The sequence below is a fragment of the Hyposmocoma kahamanoa genome, unplaced genomic scaffold (assembly GCF_003589595.1).
Source record: "Hyposmocoma kahamanoa isolate Upper Pololo Valley unplaced genomic scaffold, ASM358959v1 64, whole genome shotgun sequence".
In the NCBI taxonomy this organism is placed as follows: Eukaryota; Metazoa; Arthropoda; class Insecta; order Lepidoptera; family Cosmopterigidae; genus Hyposmocoma; species Hyposmocoma kahamanoa.
The window spans coordinates 6,588,799-6,606,914 of NW_020653852.1; positions in this window are offsets into that span (position 1 = coordinate 6,588,799).

The window sequence follows — 18,116 nt, forward strand, 5'->3', positions numbered from 1 at the left end:
ACTAATGATGTGTATTGTATTATAATGAAGTTAATGGCTTCCGTACGATCACATTTTCAACAAAATTTAATGTTACGATGTAAAAATAAGTAGATTAATAAATGTAAATACAATTAATTTAGTGTTTGACTCTACTACACCCTTGAATAAGTTATGTAACTACTCCGGACACAAACTATTTAATTTGCTTTAAGCGAATTTAATAAAGATGAAATGGAATATAATAAAAAGGTAATGGAGCGAAAACGGCGCACTCCGACTTTACTATCCGCTCTTCAAGAGCAACGAACTCTCCTGCGCAAAGCTTTTTAATTGTTGGAAAAATTAATGAATGGCCGTGCCGATGCCGCCGCTGAGATAGGTACAACAATAATAATTATCTATTCACTGTGTGTGTGGATCAATTTGCACCAGCAGCGGTGGCGACAGGCGAAGCCTGAAAGCAGCTTGTACTCTGCGCGCCCTTCTCGTTTGTACCACCCGCAAGTAAAGCCTCGCACCTTCCGTTCTTACTTCACTATAAACCGATATTCTGTCTCTCTCGTACAACACACCGGGCCGGGGGACACGTAGCGTGGCTCGTTTCATCCGAGACCGAGTTCCGCGGTCGTCCGCCGTCTCAATGCGGCGTTGACGTGCGTTCTTGTGTTTCTTGTCGAAGCCACTGTTATTTATTTGTTTATGCTCACAAGAGAATTCCTCGACACCAAGGATTGGTTGCAGAGAGTGTACTGTACGAGTGTATGTGATTATTGGAGAATATTTGAGTGGAAACGCGTCGACTGTGCTCGTTTTTTGGTGCTGAATGGTGATTAAAAGTAATTTACTTTGCTTTTACAGTGTAGGGTCGGTGCGTATCGATCGTTTGAGAGACAGTGGATTGTTGTGGTGGCGTGGAGCAGTCCTGTGAACAGTGAGGTAAGTGGTGAAGCTGTAGAATATTGCTTTAGGAGGTGTACGATTCGTTGGATAGTCAGCCGTCAGTTCGTCCGTCGACCGGTGCGCGGCGCGATGCACGCGGGGCGAGGGGTGGCGCGGCAGACACGGCCTGCGGTTGTACGTGCCGCGAACATCGGTAATAGCTTCACATTCTGAGTAATGAATGCTCTTCCTTAATGGGATAATGGCACGCCAACCGTTCGAAAAATTTATAAAGAGACCGAATTGCTCCGTGTCAACAAGCGGCTATTTGCCTTCCCATTTAGAACCCGAGGGAGCCGATAAGGCGAGGCAAGAGCCGGCATCGAGTACCTTTCCTGTCCTCCACCTTGTAAATATAAATTTAGTACTATCGACACATCCACATTATACCTTAGATACCTAGGTACCTACTTATAATAGTAATAATTAATAACTAGTTAGGTATAGGAATACTTATCTAAGTAGACAGATATAGACAAACTAATCTCAAAATAGGGTAAGTAAATTGCACATAATAGCATCTTCGTGATATTTATCCGTTGTCTAGAAGATAGCTGCGTACATACGTATCTAAAAGACGAAACCAGGAAGGTGGAAGTAGTTGCTCACAAAACGCTCGCTCCTAAACGATAATAAAACGTGAAAGCGTCGACTCACAAAGGATTTTATTGAAGGGCTTCGAGCACCCTAAACCACTTTTAACGGACTCAATAGCATTTGCAAATGATGAGTAGACACCTCTACTAACCTAACAAAACAAACACTTATTGGTAACAAACAAAGAATCACATGCATATCGAGATCGTTTACACTTCAATACAACGCAATATCTTTATACTGGAAAGTTCTTTAGCATTGCTTGATAGTTTTCTTATTAATCAAATGCACTCGGAAAATGTCAAACGACTCTGGCACAGTATTATCATTAAGTCATGTTTAATGTGCTTTATCAAGAAAATTAAAAGATGCTTGCATAAATATCCTCAAAAATTGAATTTCTAAAATTCTCAACCAACATACAGCATCCCCTTTATACTTATTTATTTTAACTTTGTACTTATTAATTTATTATAACTGCCTCCGTGGCCGAACGGTTACTATCACGCAGAGGTTCCAGGTTCGATTCCCGGGCTGGGAGAAATATTTATATGGTCTACATTTATTTCTCTCAATAGTTTGGGTGTAATTTGTGGTTGTCTATGTATGTGTCCATGGCACCCGCGACACATGCATGCGAGTATTGATATAACCAAACAACAGTGCAGTCGAAACGGACTGAATGTAGTTGAAGTTGACTGCAAGCCGGTGTCGCCGTACGCCTAGCTCAGGAGCTCCGTGTATTTGTTGATGTCACTATTATATTCAGAAATATTTATGATTCCAAATGCTAACTTTACTTTTTATTAGGGAATTAAACACATCACTATCGAAATTCACCATTTTGATTTTTCAACAAACTCGTTCCATAATCCCCAACTATATATTCTGCGGTGGAATTTGCGATCAAAAATGTAAATAAAAGGTGGCATTACAAAAAAATATTATATTTTTAAGAATTTTGCAAATATGAAATAAATCCGTCGAGAAAAGTTTCACCAAACTGGTTTTTGTTATACCATTATGTTGATTAAACTCTCAAGTAATCGTTACCTTTCGCCATTACTGAAAAAATAAAGTTGTTTCAGATACAAAAAAAATCATATATCATTAAGAATGTCATTTGCTGCTTTTGAGAAATCAAAAGCAGCAAATAACATCACAGAAAACATCATCAGAAATGATCACCATCAGACCACTCATTAAGTGCAGACATGCTGTCCATCTGTTAGCAGCCTTACTAAGAATGACGTAGTTCGATCTAGAATGTAATGTTCCATTTTAAGATATAAAAGATTATTTTTTTGTCAAAATTGTAATTTACGTCTATTAGAGTTGTAGGGGACAGGATGAGAAGCCATTGACGGTAATAGACACTGTAAACTAAACCTAAACGTAATTAACTTATAATAATGTTCGTTATTATACTTGAAAAATTTAATGTCAGTCGTTCAAAAATTTTATATATAAGATTACCGCGAAATATAAATTGTATAAACAACGTTTACATAACAAATATTCTGTTTCTGTCGGTCTTATAGTAAATAAAAAACTTGTAATTTAAAAATAAGCAAACTATGTAAACAAACAACTATAAGATAAATAAATATTGAAAGTTTTTTTTTTCGTAAAATAAACGAATGCGTGGCCACTATATCACCTGGTATTAAGCGACGATGTGGACGACAACACGATGTTACGCCTTTGTTTAGTAAATAACTATTCACTCTTGTAGCTTTAGGGAAACAGATGCCGGCAGTATTCCATTCCAGTTTTCTTTTGATACAAAAACCTGATACCTGGAGTAAGTACTTAGATATTCTGTAATAATTTAATGCCACAATTGGATGCTATAAGCAATATTAACCAACATGATCATAGTTTTGTAAAAATTGCACCTAAAGATTTTTTGTTATTTTATTGTTTCAAAAATTTACTTGTAAAATGTAAACTTTTGTTTGTTTTTTTTGAGATAATATAATTTTTTTTAAACACACACTCAATATAGACTCGCACTAGGGAAACCCCAGGAAACCCTATGTCGCGGGTGCCGTGGGCACACACATAAACAACCACACACTTCACCCAAACTCACGAGATAAATAAATGTAGGCCATACAAATATTTCTCCCGACATGGTAACCGTTCGGCCACGGAGGCAGTTTGTTGAATTGTGTGTAAAAGTGTTGGGATGTATTACTATAATTCCCCAAAAACAGCAAAAGTTTTCATTTTATCCATTGACCTACCCAATGGTCAATGAATTTATAAGTAAATTTTAGAATAAACTATCGAAAACAACTAAAAAATCATTAGGTGCCATTTTCGCAAACCTATGATCGTGTTGTTTGATACGTTATTGTTTAAACAGGATCGTTCTCTTCTTCATAGCTTCTTCCTTAGGCCACTTTAGGCCCGGTTTAATTATTGGAAAAACTCTTATTGTCAAAACATCTGACAGTATAATACGTTCAATGAATTAATTTAGTGTGGCACACAGTTATCTTTTTAACACGGACGAATGCAAAGCACGAAGGAATGTTTAAAACATTCGAGCTCGTTAGTGCGTCAGAGCGCTCTCGCGGCGAGCAATTTGTAAGTTTTTTGGCGCTCGCAATATAGCAACCAGCGCTCAGTGGGCGCGCCGGGCAGTCACAGACACTCGTTTTCTGCACCACCGCTATTCCCTTTCATGGAATTGGTTATTGTACACCGTATATTGCTTCACTCTTTGTATCCAATAGAATCACAGTACCCCAATGCCTTTTCAATCATACCTTTATTCTTCCTAGGGCGTTCGATAAGTTTTAACGAGTTGTTTGTAAAACTTCCACCGTACAAACGCAATTCATGCTTCGCTTCTCCTAGACAATACCAATCTTCGATGTTAATCTTTAACGGTGTTTGACGAGATTCGATCGTGGTATTCATCGTACTATTGACAAAAGGTTCATTAATTTAATAAATGGTAGTCTACCGTTATCTGTTCTTTTGACAGTTCAGTCTTTGCTAGCCCCCGCTTTGCCCGATCAGCAGCACTCTATTAAAATCACACTTGATTAGATCGGCGCGGTTTAATTGAACAACTCCAGTTGCGGTATGCGCGCCTGGTACCGCTGCGCCTCCGCCCGCTTACGAGCAGGCCGCGTGAGAGCGCTCTAAAAACGTTTCCTTTTTGCTTTCTCCCTCTTCTCGAACGATTCTCATTCGAATTTTTTCCTTTGTCCCTTTTTTATTTGTGTTTTCATATCCTTCTGTTTTACGGATGGATTAATTTTAATTTGGATTCAAAGACGCACAACTGTTTTTCTTTTCTTTGCAATCGTTTTGAACCTCGCCCTCGCCTTAATCAAGTATTTCAACATTCAAATGTTTTTGTTGGTGGAGATGTAAGTTAGATGGAATATTTATCGGAGGGGTCGCGGGATCACCACCGACGCCCACCAGCAATTTGCCGTCCGCTCGCGGCGCACCGCACCGACTGCTCGCCTCCAAGACATGTTCTCAAACTAAACGCTATGTTAATGTAATGGAGCTCCATTTAATCACAGCCCGCGGCTAATTTCAAATTTTCAATGAGACGTTTGTGGCAGCAACTTTATTAGACGATTTATCGGCCAATAGAAGTGGAACCTCGTAATGTTCTGTCTTTACCGTAAGCAATGACGTGTTTAGGTATAAATGAAATTACAGTAACCGAAATTTGTTGACCGTTTCATATAGGTTATATGATTTTCCGCAAGTTCTTAATGTTATCACTTTTTGGGCAATTCGCTGAGCATTCGTGACTGAGTCAGATCTCTCGTTTCTTTATGACTTCCAATCTGTCGAAACTCGAAACTACCTGCGGTTACGACGATGAATCTTCCTAGAACGATCGTAATAGTCATACTATTTACGGCGTAATTGTGGGTTTACGTCCTTTAATCAACCTGACGACATTGCCACCACGTAATTTCGAGTAGTACCGTTGACAATGAAAATGGGCTCGCTCATTGTAAATATTTATTCACGCTAAATTTGCTTTGACCGAGAAGTTTTTGTCCGTTAAGAGATTTGGCGTTTGAAAACAATTTGTTTGGATATCACGATTGTGTTTGTCGACACATCGTTGTTTCGCGTGACCGTCATTAGTCGACAAATCTCGTCTGTGTTCGCTTTGTGTTAAACCATTTATGCAACGTCTCTACTGGCACGCTTAACACTCAATTCACGTCTGTTTCCCAACCGGGTTATGTCTTTTCGCTCGACGGAACCGGTACGAGGCGGAGTGTCGGCCCTTGGCGCGCGGCACTCGACAGTCTCGCATGTGTGGAGTAGGTAGCCGGATCGTAAATCACTGTACGCGGCGGTAATGCGTAGATAAGAGCTCTCTCATTTGTTTTCCCATTTCCTCAGAGAGATTTCTTGGCGACATTACCTCTTCGGTTGACATAACGAGTAATTACCCCGACAAGAAACCATTTTAGGCCCTAGATGTTTTCTCCTCAAAGCATATTTAACGACTGACACCTTCGCTATTGTTATGTGAAGGCGTTCGAGGATTATACTGAATTATCAGTCAGTAGAACGCTCATGAAATTTAATATAACATTTCGCTTTGAAGAGACCGCTCACTTTAGCTTGTTTTTATTTTATGCACAATTGGGGAAATTTATTGAGCTATGTGTTGTACAGATACCAATTTATACAAAGAATTTAATAAATCCGTGCAATTCCTAATGCGATCGAGTGAGCAGAGTCAACATTTCTCGGGAGTTGCACGCCATCTTACTTGATTCTGGCCAATTATAGTGTTCAGTGTTCACGCGATTATACTGTCGCGATTCTCGGATAACCTCACCATTTACAGTGAGACGCCTCTTTCATTACCATGCCTTGAATTGCCGTGCCATTTCCATGTTCGAAAGGCTAATGGCCACGGGCGTGGATGAATTTAATCACGCCGATGACTACGGCCGGCAAATTGCGATTGTCAACGGACCGCCCGAAATTGGATTCATTTGTAAGTTAGTATTGTTGTATATCAATGTTAAATTAAGTTTGATCAATGTTTAAATATACTTACGGAAATATTTCGGTCATTCTCAGTAACGAAGTAACGCTGTGGTATGGAAATCATGACTATTTTTTTCCATTTCCCACTTTTATATTAATTCTCCAACAATATCACATGCGATTTCAGTGAAAACGGAGATACTTTTAACATGAGTCATTCACTACATAACTTAGGTTCCACTGGAAATCTCAATGCTCAAAGGCTTGGCCAGATCCCCCGATAACGTCGCTTATCTTGGTTTACAAATTGTCCATCGGGATTTTTGTTTAATTACTCACCAATCACAGTATTCATACTAAATAGTTGCTCATAGAGTGATTATTATATTCAGGTTTCCATCGTTACAACAGGTAATATTGTAAAAGGTAATTTATGAAGGTGCGCTCTCGCCCAGATCACGCAACGATAATGAATATTTCTGGCTCCTAAAGTAATTCAGTCTCGTTACTTGTAAGCATCGAGTATACGAGTATATTGCTCGATGCTTGTAACCAAGTTTATGGACGTCTACAATAAAACCAGTTTGGCATAGTCACACGAAACATTGCGCTTCTGTCTAACCTCGCATAGTTATCACGTTGCGTATCCGTACAAAAAACTTAATCACGGTTAGCTTTAATCGATGCCGAACAAAACTTCCCAGAGATCGAATCGGAAATAATCGGAACCAATCGAGCAAGGCGATCGGTTGTACCAGGCTAACATGAGCACACGGAGCGACGAAGGTCGGCCGAACCAGTTTGACGGGACGCGCAAGGTGCCGCCGGCTAGGTTAAGTGCACCATATTAACGTCTTCGCCCGCCCTTTCATGTCTGCTTATCTCCTGGTACACCAATTTAAATGAGCTTATTCAATTCCAGGATAACACGGTATGTTCTGTATATTATATATATATATATATATATATATATATATATATTATATATATTTATTAAGGTACTCGTGCTTCCTTATTCGAAAAGACATCTTTCCGTCTCTTGGAATAAAGACGTATTTCTATCATTAACGTTTGATACGATATCCAGTGCTAACACGTCATTAAAGTGTGCTCAGCCATGACATTCATTAGTTGTGCCTAATGGATTGTTTTCTATTTAACATTCCGCAGATTGATTAATATCACGAAGCTTATCAGATTTGCATCACCGCTTACGATTTTCATTATTAACTTTAATTAACATATCAGAAGTATTAAACAATGGAAATTCATAATCGTGATTCATTTTACCGTTGTCTGAACCAACCATTTATAAATGTTTTTTCAAACCGCTGATATTTCTTTAAAGGTTGTTTGGATACTATTATGTATGTGTACACAATTGGGTAAAATAATATCAATGATTTATCAATCCAAACAACTTTAATATTATTTGTCTTCCACATCATCCATTACAAGTGCTAGTTTATTACATATTATGACGTCTTTTACCTATGTTATGATAAACATTAAACCCAAATCAGTCATATCTGATATATTTTGTTTGCAACGTGTTTATAACTATAACAAACTTTGCACACTGCCTGCCTGTTTAAGTAAGGGCTTTGTGAGAGACAAAACAAGTATAATTTATTGGTTATGGTTCCATCTAAAATACCTAGTAAAGTAACGCACACGTATACACTCAACATAGCCCCTTAAGTAGTTATCTTTTCTTAATTTTTTTTAAATTTATTTTCGTTTTACAATTACCAAGTTATGGACGGGCAGGCAAGCGGTTGCGATACGCCTATTCATAACAGTTGCACTGCCACTCAGAGCTTTAAACCACAAAGATTTAGATTGAAGGCCCAACCCTCCCACGAAGCCCGTCACCCTGAGACATAAGTTGACAAATCCCAAGTGCCTGTAATTTTACCAGCACCCTTACCCTTCAAAACCGGAACGCTGTAATGCTCACATTACTGCTTGGCGGCAGGAATAGGCAAGGTGGCATTACTTCCCTGGACGAACCCTTTCACAATGGTACTATTGGTGTCCTATAAATAAATATAAATGTAATTTTACTAGCTATGACATTTTTAGAAACTTGATATTTGAAAAGAAACCGTAAGCTGTGTAAGTAATAAAATAATACATTATGAATTTATGATGTAAGTGGCATTTTTTGTTTGTAACACGTAGATATTATGTTAATTACTTTTTATAGAAGGTCAAACACGTTACCTCAGTTATCTCAGTCAACGGACACATTAATCTATGCAAATGTATTCAGTTCTGTACTATAGGAGCTCCTTGCCAAGTAATAGTTTTGTAATAATGTGGATATCATAATAAAGCTTTACTACGGAACATTAAATACAATAATTTAGTAGTACCATATGTATATTCGTTAAAGAAACCATAAATATAGCTTCATTGCGTAATCTAGACACCCATTAAACCTCAACAGAATTATGTCGTTCATCAATCAATCTGCCATAAACACCCGTCTCTATTTAACAACAAAAACCTTCTATCTCGCTAAGGAAGCGAATCCCGTCGTAATTTCTACAGTACATCGTTATTTCTACGAAAATAAGATTCACTTAACACCTGAAAATAATATCGGTGATCCTCTTTGTTTAATTTACTGGGACAACCGACAAAATCTGGAAGGCGCGAGGGTAACTACGGTTTCCATAACAACACGCGCTCGGTGCGGTGGCCGCCCCCCGCGCCCTTTCCCGGCGACTCTGCCTCCCCGCGCGGTATCGATCCCGTCGCTCCCCGCGCGCCCCCCTCCACTCCAAATCAAATTACAGGAGCACAAGCAAGCGAGGTTGGCGGCTGCATGCTCATGCTCGCGTACTATTCCCGCCGACTCAATCAACTTTGTACCGGCCAGCGTAATAGTATTTTAATTCTATTGGCGCGCTTTCCACTGCGACCCCATGATGGCTTGTTTGCAAATTAGTCCGCATGTAATGTTGTTGGCAGCCGATTGGTGGCTTGATCGAACGTTTGGTAACTTTACGAACGTGATAGTCTAATTAATAAAGTTTCGTTAACGAGCTCTGTTTAGGGTGTTCGCACAAATTCAATTACACTTTGAAGCTAACAAATACTACAGATGTAGGTGTAGTGAACTGAATGTAATAACTTCCGTATGTTTTGATTAGCACAATTACCTAATAATTAGTCTTGATACTGTGCTCTTCTATTAAAACTGGTGGACATTATTACGTTTCTTCTTTGTTTTTTGACTTTCAACTGATTGGTTGAACAGCACAACTTGACTATTTGAGAAAAACTGAGTTCTTTATTTGCAGCGTAAAAATAAATTGAGGAAAAAGATCAACAACCTCCGGAATATAAAATTCTATTTCAACATACGTGCATCGAGAACACATTGGAGTGTCGAATTGGTTCCGCTTTAACCAACACCTGACCATTGATCAACGTTCTTACCACTAACAATTTAGAGTCGCTATTCACCGAGTTGCGTGAACTAACGGTGTTGAAATAATAGTGATTGATTCGCGACGTGGAATGTGTGACAGAACTAAAACAAACAACGTACACATTTATAGCTCGATTTTATAGCGATCGGCAATAAAATCGATTATCGCATCGCAACTCTGCGGCGAGGGGACTACAGCTGCTCGGGGACATTTTAATGAGGGAATGCCGTGAGTCGAGTGAACCGATGACGACAGGACATTTGTCTCCCTCCGAATAATGGAAAATCGACAAACGGATATTTATCAAAACTGCCGCATTTACTCGCAGCGCTGGCTTATTTTATTTGCGATATTTCGTCAATCGTTAAACGAGCGACAATAAAATCCGTGAACCGCGAAACTACACACACACTCGTACCCACATGTTACGAATAGGAGCGGAAATTTTCACAATTTTATTGTTATATACGACGGTGCATATTACCTTATTTTAAAGAATAAATTGCTCTTGGAAACTCGCGTATATAGATATTTTAGGGACACGGTAAATTTGTCTTTAAATGATGTCTGCGTGTTGCGTGATTGTGATGAGCATTTTTTGGAACACCGCCAAACATGTCTTTGAGACGCTTCCACAAACATTCAAAAGCTATCTTTTTATTTCGGTTGGACGTTGATTCACTTCTCTTTCATTTATTACGTTAAACATTCGTCAGACAACAAGTATTAACTGTAGTTTATTAAATAGGAATTCTTTACTACAAGCGGCGAAGAACTTTCAAATTGGTTATACAGTACACTAAATCAAAATTGTAAATGACGTTGAATTTCCGCCAACGTTACTTTGTTTCCGACTTGGGCATCCATAACTGGCTAATCGAAATACTGTTTCCATCTCATTGCAGCGTTAGGATGTTACAATTTAGATCAGTTCACGTTTAATTAATTAGGTTGTAAGCGAGCAGTTGGATCGTGGGAGCACATGTAAGTAAGTGTCGAGAATTCGAGATTAGTGGAACGATATCGAGTGACCTCTGGGGGTCGTGGGGCAATCGGCTCCGGCCGCAGACATTAGCCACACACGCTCTGTACCAATACTGAGAGCTAATAAACACCTACGAACACACCGCACGTACAAAGTCACTCCGTGCGGACACAAATTGCTTTTGTTCGTATTGAACGTGCTTTGATAGAATTTGCCAGCTAGCTCGGCGGAATATGACGCGTGATGGACTCACAATGGGCACCTTCTCTCTGATAATTACTCGAGCTTTTACCCTTTCTAATGGCATCAGCGTTATGCAAACGGCCATTGAGCCCAGCTATTGATGCTGTACCGTTAGAAAACTAGTTACAAGCAAACACTATTGTTCGGAAGCGAACGCTGACAAATGGCATTATAAATCCCACGGCAATTACATATTATGCTAGATGCTCCGACCAACGATGAATAAATACAGCTATATTTTATAGACATAAATAAGGATAATTCTATATTACTTAAGAGCAGTCGTAAAGCAAAATCTCAAATATCAAATAACATTAAAAATAAATAATGTCGATTCATCTTTAATACACGTAGTATTGTAAAAGCGTCTAATAGAAAAAGCGTCAAGGTTGGAAAAACGATACGAAGCGTTTCTTATTCTGTTTTATTTTATCGTGGCGAGATAAACATATTTTATGTGTTATCTGAGCACTGCCATCGCATCTATTAGGTCTGGTACGAGGCGAGCATAAAACTAAAGAGAACAATTTGGCTTAATAATATCGTTTGCGGGCGAGCTGACATGCGTGGGTGCACCAATACCTTTGCCACTCACCGACATATCTTGACACTTTATATCACTATTATTTTATGAATATCCAGTATCAAATTAGACTTGGTGAGTATACAGCCACAGATATAAAACAACAAAGTATACACGTAAAACAATTTGTTTGCATGTAGTTAGTATTCAAATATTGAATTCACGAACGATTCCTCTCCGAATTGATATAAATGATTGGATTTTGCGAATACGTTGTGACATATTGAAACGGTAAAGGCAGTGCGTTGCCAAGTCTCCTTCCGTCAATCTAATTTCGCAGATTCTTTTGAACATTTTTGTGACATGGATTCTTTCCATACGATAGATAAAATATTTTTGTCTATATTGTATTGTATTTTGTCGATATTATTAATAGTTTTGTCTATATTGTAAAATTTACTATCTACTGATGATAACAAGGTCATGACATGACAATGACAAGTATCATTGTCATGTCATGACCTTGTTATCATAACTAACGCATTTGCATTTTGGGAACTTGAGATATTTGCACCCGAAGCTTTTTCTTTGAAAAATGTCAATTACGCAGATTTTACTTAGCAATAAAACTGAAACTGATATGATATCTTATGATATTAAAAAAACCGTTTATGTGCGGTTATAGAAGTGCATTGTAAATTATACATACCATCCTTATAGGTAGGTACTTACAATAATGAACATAACATTTTTCAATATCACGATATTCCACTTTCACACGCGTGTAGTTATGGTAATACTTAATACGTGCTTCAAGCTTTGAAGCGTGGCCATAATAAAATAATATTATAGACTCGATCTGTACATAGACAATTCGTGATTGTACCTGGAGGTCTATTCCCGTTCTCCGTTTGAAACAATATATTATGTCAAATAAGTAACGCTCGACCAAATTAAAAGATTCATGATGCGAATGAAGCTTCATACATGACATAGTCTTTGTAATTTGGTCGAGGATTACTTATTTGACAGTAATTGTTTCAGACGAATGTCGGACAGAGAACAGGAGAAGACCTCCGTCTCATACGCGTATTTTATCCTGCGGAATGGACATCAAGTATATAACCAGAAATTTAAAATTTAATTTGTTTAAAAACTATTCTGATATATCATTACTATGACAACTGTGCCCCGATTGGCAAGCCCGAGTTAAAAACAATTGACGGGTGTCCGCAATGGGTGTCGTCAATTGTTTCACTACAAATCGACCAGTTAACTTGAGCTTTGCTATAATGAACGAAAATTGCAAAATTACAAATTTAATAACGGATGAAATGTGATTCCGTTTGTTTTGTAACTAGATGTTTTGCTGTTTTTCCCACACCATCGAATAGAACAGCACGGCATTGTTAGAGATATTATCTTTATTACAATAAATACAGAATATTTTTTGGTATTTACGGAGACGTACGCACAGGTCAGTAGGTTGGCCTGTCTATATTTCAGTGCAAACGGGAGTTGATATTTATAAGAGCTGTATCGCTAATGTGTTACCAGGACTATATGGCCCTTATTTCGTCTCTATTTCTGGTTATATACTCGATGGATCTGTCATCCATTACAGATAATAATTTTGTTACTCGTAGCAACTAGTTTATGATGGTCTTTGACACGACCTGTTTCAGATCATTGACAATGTTGAAGGCTGCCCATTATCAACATACATTGTAGGGTGTACTGTGTACAAAGTACCAACACTCAAAGTAAAGTAAAATAAAGTGAGTAAACTATTGTATTAGACAATACTTTTTGTCTGAAGTCATTATTTTGTTGATTGTCGCTTTTTTTAAAGTTTAATATTTATTTATTTTTTATGTTTTTCGTTTCTACTTTGATTGCCAACCAACCTTATATTACAATACGATGAGTTTATATTACAAAATGCTGATTTTGTATTATAGTGCGATGAGTTCATATTGCAATAAGTTAATTTGTTTTTTTTATGATACTAAGTGACGGAACGAACAACTCGTGTACCTCGTAACGCACCTATCCATGACAGTTATAGTGCCACTCAATTTTCGCAAAGATCGCAAAGACCTAAGGGACACTGTGAATTCTCCCATCACCCTGAGACATAAGTTAAAAATTCCCATGTGCCTGTAATATCACCGGCACCCGAAAGTAGCGATGCGCGACTTTGAATGTTACTGATACTAATCATTCGAATAGGCAAATCATTCGCCTAAGTCGAATCCAAGCACAATCATTCGACTCGAGTCGAATCTTTAACAATACCGAATGCCCTTGCCATTCGGTCGGGTGCACGAGTCGAATGATTATTATATCGGAATCATGACCATACCACAAAATATCCCTGTCCTTATCACATTTACAGTGTTTATCATATATCAGAGAGGACTAGGTGATCACGAGCAGAAATGCTCTATGGAATCTATGGATCAGTACTACTAATTAGTAATGAATGATCATTCGAATACGAAAATCAGTAGGTTACTAATTTGACATTCGAATACCAGGATTCGAATAACGAAATTATTAACAATCGCGCATCGATACCCGGAAGTTTTAACGCATTCGGATGAATAACAATGGAATGCATACAGGACAAACATGCAGATAAAAATATACAGATATTCTCTTTTCTTTACTAACGAGAGCCGTAAGTAGCAGCAGAGCTGCTTGTGAGTGAGTACTACCACCGTAACATTTTTTGATGATGATGATATGATGGTGAAATTACAGGCACACTCAGATCTTTGCGATTTAAAGCTTAGAGTGACACTCACTACAACTTCTGTGGACAGGCGTGTCGCTTATCACTAGGCGCGCGACTCGTTTCCCCTTCGTATAATAATAATCTCAGCACAGAGTACTAAAAAACCGACCTCATCAGTCATTCTTCCCCTAGTTTTTCACCCTTAGAGTATTTTAAATGGGACTACTTCTGAAGTACCTTCTTTCCAATAAAAATGAATGGTCAAAATCGGTTCACAGATTACGGAGTTATCGCGTAACATACATGCAAAAAAACATACAGTCGAATACAGTACCTCCTCTTTTTTTTTTGAAGCGGTAAAAAAAGCCTTTGTTTTTTAACGAAATTATTACCTTATTTAAACTTAGGCTGGAGCTCACTTCTATAAATATAAATTTAATACGAATATTTTATATAGAGTATGCTTGTATCAAAAAATGTTGTACCAGTCGTCCTGGGAGTCGTGAGAAATTATACCCATGTTTCTTCGTGAATTGATTTAGTATTATTGTGGGAGTTTTCTTTGTATTTTTTCCTTAATATTACATGTCTATTTATCTTTCTTCGTATTATCGTATATAATAGAAAGTACTACTTTTCTCGAGTATCTCTCATTAGTAACGGTGCCCAACGTAGTAGAAGCGGCTCCAATTAAGAAGCCTTGAATTTAATACTGAGATATTGTTTTACATTATAAAGGTTCTCATTATGATATTTTATTTTAATATATGCATACCTACATTAATTTGATACCTTTTCTTTAAATAAAATTTTTTGTTTTTTCATATAGGATGGGCCAAAACTTTTTGTGACGAGACATGTGTCCAGCAGTGGGACTATTCATTTTTATATAATATTATCATCATCATTATTATAAACAAAAGCATGTATGTATGAATAACCGAAATATCTATGCGGCTTATAGCAACAAAATCAAACATAACAGCGCAGTATGTCGTTATCGTCCTTTATTGACTATCTTAACTAAATTAGACAAATTCTGGGCAATGTACTTTCACTTTAGCAGCTTTCTGTTCTTCCTCCTCGCATAGTATCCCTCATTACTGAGATTATTGATGAGGGAGTGACTCCCCTGCAGAAACATTTTCTGCATGACGAGGCTGCGCCGTCTGTGGCGGTCTTTGGCATAGTGGAGCGCATTATGGAGATCACGTCGAGAACCGCACAGACTTGGTCCGACCAACTTGTGGGACAGCGAACCCTCAGATGTTTACCGTAGATCTGGAAACTATTAACTGTTCCAGATTGATGTGACCAAAGAAATCAAGTATCATACGGAGACATAAGGTGGATAGTCAGCTTTGGATGTCTGTTCTTGACTCGTATTGAATTTTTAATTAGGTATACATTACACTCAGTGGTAATTATTTTAAATACCACAAGTTGACTACATTGCCATTTTTGACTACAACTCCGGATATTGAAATGTAACCGGAAACAACGTAGGCCCCATACAATCTTCACAATAGCTTTGAACAAAGGACCTTTTTAATATTCATGGCGAATTATTCTTGGAACGTCATGGGCATTGTTTTCGTATGGATTTGGCTTTAAATTTAAAAATAATTATTACGTATTCTGTTAATATTCGTAATTATTGAACATCTTTGTCACTAATCAAAATGGAGTAAGTCTACCGTCATAAATTCCGTTACTCTTTTATAAAAACGGCGGCTGTTATGAAAGAAAACCTACTTTCTTGACTAACTTGTACAAAATTTTCGTTCAGTTTAAATTTTACAAAACAATATTTTTACTCAATCAAACCATTGTTTATAATATGAGCAAAGTTATTGCCTTATCCTATCACCTTATTGATTCTTTTTGCAAGCATGCATCTGCGCGATATTGCTTGCATGCTCTTGTCAACCAATAACATAAGGGCTAGATCATATTTGTATTATAAACAAAGGCTTTGAAAATAAAAATAAAGACGAAGCGGAGCTAGCTACAACATCCGCTTGCAAATAAAACTTTTGAAACTGGTAAGAAAGCTTTTGAAGCTTTAACTTTCCTGATAATGCAGTCTAGAATAAGTTTGACACTTTGTATCGTTCTTATTGCAAGCGGCATACAGTGCAAATCATAACCATTTTAGTTAATCATCATTACTTTTTGGTATTATGCTCAAATAGCCCGTTATTTACAATCGGCCTAAAAGTTATAGCGTTGAAAAAAAAAAAATACTTATGTGTAGATTCCCTGGAGTGCCGTATTTAGGTTTTTATCCCAAACCGAAAGCAAGGGAGGATTAGAATCGTCAGTGGCGGTCGCAAGCGCCACTCGTCGCAACATAAATGTGTTGAAGTGCACATTTTGAGGGGCGCACAAAGCTATACAGCGGTATTGTCCAAATTGTTTGGGGCTTTTATAACTCCCCACACGCCTCACTACGTTGTTATTTTATGATAAGTTCTGCGAAGTCCTGCTCAGAATGACACATCCTTCGTTTTTATTTTTTTTTATTTATCGAAGATATAAAAGGAATCAAATTCAAAAATCGATAGTCAGTCGGTGCTCAAAAGTAGGGCGTTGTTATTAATATGGAATATTATGTGTTTTTTATAATATTAAGTGACGGGACGAACAAGTCGTGCATTTGATGGTAAGCTACACGCCTGTCCATAACAGTTGCAGTGCCACTCACAACTTTAAATCGCAAAGATTCGAGGAGCTCTGCCACTGGTCCCTTCAAACTGAGACGTAAGTTGACAAGTCCCATGTGCCTGTAATTTCCCCAGCACCCTCACCCTTCAAAACGGGAACACTGTAAATGCTGACATTATAGCTTGGCGACAGAAATAGGGAAGGTGGCATTACTTCCCTGGACGAATTCTTTCACAAAGAGCTCTCTACTGCTACTAAATTTGTGTATTCTTGGGCAGTTTCTTAACAAGGGACTCACCACACTTATTGACATGATTAAGCCGGATGACTCACACCATTAAGCCGGTCAAAAAAAGTTGCAATTCTATAATAATTATAGCGAAAAAGAAGTTGTGCGGGCGGCGCGGTCTGAACGGAAGCGAACCGCGCTACGCCTTTATTGTTCTTATTGCATGGACATAAACCTTTTTTTGAGCAGTTTAATGAGATTCTCCGTGTCAACAAGTGTGGTGACGTTTGTATATAGACCATTTCCAATATATATATATAATATAATACAATATAATAACCGTAATCTACCTATCGGAATCGTTCATGACATTTTACTTTAGATTATAAAAAGTTTCTATCTACATTTAAATGTACGATTATCTATATCTACCAACCTATCGACCTGGAATTGCATAAAACTGGTCAGAAAAAGCTTTAAAACTTTATCTATGCCTACTCTGTGAACAAGCAATTTGTTTTACTATTGAAAATGTGCCAACATGTTGCAAATAGCGGAATGAAGAGCAAGCATTATACAACACGTATTCGATTGGTTTACTCTCTAATCGTATTTGTCTGTGTGTTATAAAAAAGTTCTCATTTAATGTTTCATTTTTATTCTGTTTGTGTTTTTGGCTTTAAAAGTTGAAATATTTGTTAAAATCTTTATTTTTGTCTTTAATATGCACGTTAACTAAATAGCATCTTCATTTTTTTCAACCAAAGTTA